The sequence below is a fragment of the Siniperca chuatsi genome, linkage group LG2 (assembly GCF_020085105.1).
Source record: "Siniperca chuatsi isolate FFG_IHB_CAS linkage group LG2, ASM2008510v1, whole genome shotgun sequence".
Taxonomy (NCBI): domain Eukaryota; kingdom Metazoa; phylum Chordata; class Actinopteri; order Centrarchiformes; family Sinipercidae; genus Siniperca; species Siniperca chuatsi.
In genome coordinates, this window is record NC_058043.1 from 5,498,428 (window position 1) to 5,503,818 (window position 5,391).

The following is a 5,391-nucleotide window of genomic DNA, read 5'->3' on the forward strand; positions in this document are numbered from 1 at the left end:
TATCAAAACTTCCTCCATGTTTGCATGATAAACTTTCCTTCTGTCTTGTTAATCGTGTCTTACAATCTGAAAACCATTGATGTTTTCCTGTGAGACATTAAAAAAATGCCAGGAACTCTGGGAATGCTTGATGATATAAAAAGACCACTTAGACTAAACCCACAACTGATCAAACACCAGTGTTTTATTTCATGGATTTATCTATGAATGGCTTCGAATAAATCATAGTTAAAACACATGGAAAAACACCTATACACACGCACACACACACACACACACACACACACACACAGATACTGAACACATTATACGCATGTCAGCTTGCACCGCATGAGCAAGATATTTATTGTCTTGGTGTGTAGCTGAGCCTCACCTCCACTGAACATGACAGTTTAATTTTCTCCAGTTGACCTTTTAATACAACACATTCACTGATAAGCTCAGGTAGAATCCACACACACACACACACACACGCCTTCCTTCCCAGCCTCTATCTTCTTTCCAGTCATCTAACCTCACAGCACCTCAATAAATACCCCACCACCACACAGAAATACACAGCTACACATATAAACCATTCCATGTACACACAAAGCGATAACAGCTGCATTTATAGTCTAGTTTCAATGACAACTTTCTACAGTGGGGTTTGTAGATAATTTGATAGTCTTTTTTTTTTATGCTGTAGCATAAGCACCACAATGCAAAATCTCAGCAGATATCTCAAAATTTGGGCAAATAAAAGTATTTGCATTGGAAAAATGTTTGTGATTTGGGTGAACTGACCCTTTAAGCCTCAAACACACACAGCACATTGAGGAAGTGAGCGCTGGCCAAAAAGTCTGTGCTGAGTTTTGAAAAATGTCCTCACTGTCAAGGTTTAAATCTGAAATTGGTCCTCACAAAGATAAATACAAAATCTCTCACACACACACACACACACACACACACACACACACACACACACACACAGTAGCTGTTTTAAAATCTCGAATGTCAGTGCTTAGTATTCATGATAAAAACCTTGGAGAAGACTTGACCAGTACAAATGGAACAGACCTTGCTTGTGTATGAAAATGTATGAGTGAGTCAGAATGACACACACACAGATTAAAAAAAGGACAAACACTTGCTTACATGCTGCTGTGTGTCTGTGTGTGTGTGCACAGTTATTTAAAGGTGCAAACAGCAAGTGGTTATCGCTGTGTCTGGGGGAAAAACACACATGGGTTCTGCATGAATAAACAATGTTTAATATTTGCATCAGATTTTGTGATGGCAAATATGTATTTAAGACCTGAAAACTCGCCATAAAATAACAAGGCTACATAGCTCTAGAATGTTTAGTCTCAAAATTATCAGCAAAAGTTTTATGTATCAGAATATTGCCCATTGGTATGTCTTCAATTTACACACAATTACATCTTAACATAAGCCATGTGGTGAAGAAAATCCAATATTGTGCTGGATAAATGTAAGGGAGCATTCAGGCATGTCTGAGCGTGACAGATGGGCAGGTAGGGAGACAAAAAAAGAAAAGGAGTTAGATAAGAGTTTAGGAGTAACAGCGATGAATTAACATGATGTTGGCTCGACAGAAGAGAGTTTTAGAGGTCAGAATTTGAGTGAGAAAGGGAGAATATGTGAATAAAGTATGAGGAGTAAGGAAGTTAGACAAGTTAGGGTGACAGATTGAGGGAGGAGAGGGGAAAAGGGGAGAAGAGGGTGAGAGAAGAGAGGTAACTTGAGAAAAAGAAGACAGAAAAAGGAGAGAGAGTAAAAGGAGAAGAGGTAGAGGAGGATCCATATCAGGCAACTGAGATTTACATAATTCTAGGGGCAAGAGGAACTTCTGCAATTCAAAACTGTCTCAGACCCTACATTATCAGCTAACTTGCTGGATTCACTGAAGGAATTTGTTTCTGAGGGATCTGTTCCAAGTTCCATGAAAACCTTCTGAATGGTTTCAAATGCGTACCTTAGTTCTTTTGGGTACTGGAGGTAAGCAAAAGCCGTTGGCAGGTCAAGGAGATCCTGAAGGACAATGTCTTCTTCTAAAATAACAGCAACATTTATAACTCGTGCAAGAGCTGAACTATCATCATCCTCCAACACAGTGAGGATATCCACAATGAGGCCCTTCATCTGCTCCTCTTCTGGGTCAGTTTCCTTGTGATGACAGACAGGAAATAACCAACACATGAATAGTAAATCAAACTGAAAGACATTGTCATTAACACCAATTACATATTAACCAGCAAAGTACAACTCTTGAAGACACTGTGGGCAATGGGACAGATAAAGAGAACAAGGAGGACCGTGGAATGGATAGTCTAGAATAGGACAAAAGGGCAGAGAGGTAAAGGTTGAAGTCACCATGAATAAAATCTTAGGAGTCTATTTTTAATAAGAGTATAATATATATTTACAGTTTCTACTAATAACCACTCGGTTATTAGTATACGGGATGGGCATTTCACATCATAGGAGAAGGCTGGAATGGGAAAAGGTGAAGGCCACTTGGATGTACTTTGCAGATAAAAGCTGAGAGACTGTGGAGGATAAACTGGCTGTGTCCAGGGAAGATGATGAATCAACAGAGTCTGACTCTTGCAGAGCAAGTGCTGGTGGCTCATCCCAAAGAATGTACAAGATGTTCAGGTGGCAACTCATGGATATCAATCAAATTACTGAGAGCATTATTAAAGTCTGGGTCCTCAAACTGTAGTGTGAAGCTGCCTTGAAGTTGAAGATTTTCCTGAAGAATGTTTTGCAAATGTTCATCTGATTCAGGTACTTCAAAAAGCTTCACACAAAAAAGTCAAGACGTTTTGGCTCCCACCTGGAAGTCAATTGAGAATGACTTCCGGATGGGAGCCGAAACACTCCCACACTAAGTAGCTTTTCAAAACATTTGGCTATTGACAGTGTGAAGTGTTCTACTGAAAATATGTCTCCCCTGAAATGTAAATTTGACAATGAAAACTTTCAGTTTAATTCTGCCTGGACTGGCAAGTATTTGTTTATTTTACCGCCATCTCAAAATGCCTGCTATTTTTGATTACATTCATTTGCATTTGTTTAAAATGTGTCATTACCAAAAAACTAAAAACTTTTTAAATAAGCTGCTGAAAATGTTTGGCCCATCTGCATTTCCTGGTTTTAAAATCTGGCCCAAATGAATTTGTAATTGAATAGCCCTGACCTAAAATGTTCCAGGTACCAAGATGTGAGTTTTTTGCCAAAAGACCACTTTTTCATGGTTAACTACTATGGTCACTATTTTGTACAATTCTGCAGTGACCAGCTGCTGTTTTGACTCAAACCTCATTGTCCATAATTCCACCAATGGACCAAAGCAGCGTAGAAGGTAAGGACAATGTTCAGCAAAGTGGTGTTGTGGGCGCAAGCTAAAATTAGGAAAAGTGTCTGTGAGCAGCGTTCTGTGATCAGACAACTTGATCTCCAAGTAGTACAGTATTTGCTCTAAAAAAAAAAAAAAAAAAAAAACAGGTGAGACAACAATCTCAACAATACATCAATATCTCCCATGCAGGTTCTTGTTCTGGTATACTCTTTTCAATGAAGAGGGAGGAATGGTCACAGGGTCCAATTTTCATGGCCACTGCCCTTTTCAAAACTTGCTTTAGATATTTCCTTTGTTTTATTCACCCTGTCTGAGTATTTGTGAGGAAATTAAGTTTTTACACTATTCAGTCTGTCTAAAGTAAAAAAGCCTTTTGAAATAAACTTCTTTAGACACAAAGACAGTTCTACCGGAATAACACCTTCAAAAAAGTCTGGAGATAAACTAGTGACAGGTTGTCTGTGATTGTCGTAGTTACGAAAGCTGTTGAAAACAGGATGAGAATGCATAGCTGTCCTTGTGAATGCCTCTTTGTTTCTGCATTATGTCACTAATTTAGTCTATAGCATTTATGTTGTGTAGGTGTATGATATCTGCAAGTTAATGCCCATGGTTTTTGAATGAGAGGGTCAACAATCACATATGGGTAATGTTTGGGTGTTCTGGCCATATAGTGTATGTTTTCTATTACTGATAATCTATAATCTTGTGTTTATAAATGAAGATTTAATATCTAGCCCATATATAATGTGTTTGTCATATTTACATGTTTTAAGTAGCCTATAATATAACCTTAAGGCTACTAATATAAATAGATAATTTATCTTAGAGACAAATTTGTGTTAAATGGCCTCTTATTTGTGTTGGAAACCAGTAAAATACCAAAATGGTCTTAAGTGCATAGATAGTGTGGTCACAAGTTAATCTGTCTGCCTCCTGTTTTTAAGAGAGATGGCTGGCCATAGGCTGTGCATGATGCACTGTAATAGTCTCCTGACTTTCATTTATTTTCCCAAAATGGTATGAGTTAGAATTCCCGCATTTCACAATAAAGACTCAATGGTTTTGGTTTGCTGGACTGACTTAAGTTATTGCCTCAAATGTTAATAATTTATATTTTAAAGTCTTAACTTGAAATACTTTTTTATGCCAAAAAATATAAGTTGGCATTTTACAGTGTATGTTTTAACATCTTCTGGTTTTTATTTATTGGTAAACTGGTGACAATTTCACAGTGGCCAAATAAATCTGAGCCACTGCAGAAAGAAGAGGGCCTCTCCCTTTCCTCCCCTCTCCTATTGCAAGCAGTAGGCTTGTTACAGATACACCAGGCTCCACCGTCTGTTAATCACACATACCTGCTCCCTATCACACTCATGCTCCCCATCAGGGATTCCGTCAGGCCTCTAGATGGTTTTGGTCTCTGCTCCGCACATAGCCAACCCCCGGGCCGTCCACCCGGATCAACCTGCTCCCCGTGGAAGAGGACAACCACCACGTCGGCGGGGTTTTTCGGGGGAGGGGTGTAATGTCAGGGATATTGCCAGGCTCCACCGTCTGTTAATCACACACACCTGTTCCTTATCACACTCCTGCTCCCCATCAGCATCTAATCACAGCCAGCATAAAAGCCCAACACTCACCTCAGCCAGTTGTCCAACCTCGTTGTCCCCACTCCATCCTACATCAGCGAGGTATCCACTCCACCATTCCACTCCAGCGGGATTCCCCTTCTCCATACCTGCGTCCCTGTCTACTCTGGCTGTAATCCAATAAACATACATCTGGCTCCATATCGGTGTCTCCTGCCTCTGTCTGTAACAAGGCAACAGTATATTTTTCATAGATTGGTGATGTAAAAGCATAAAACCATGTTAAACCATAATTGCAGGGCTTTTTCTGTGCTTCTCAGTGTTTTCAAACGTACTTGATGGTGCTGATGGTACAGATGTCTTTTCCACATTAAGGCTGTGGAGATGCCCATTTCTGAAAAGTTACTGAATAAAATGCTGATGGAGGATTAA

General features: G+C 39.5%; 1 long non-coding RNA gene across 1 annotated transcript; it reads right to left on the minus strand.

Annotated features, from left to right (window-relative positions):
* Positions 1 to 1,393: 1,393 nt before the first annotated feature.
* LOC122882464 lies at positions 1,394 to 5,113 on the minus strand. The gene is made up of 3 exons (XR_006379363.1): positions 5,011 to 5,113; positions 4,726 to 4,924; positions 1,394 to 2,169 (listed from the first exon to the last, which is right to left on the minus strand). It is a non-coding gene; the product is annotated as an uncharacterized LOC122882464 (long non-coding RNA).
* Positions 5,114 to 5,391: the final 278 nt, after the last annotated feature.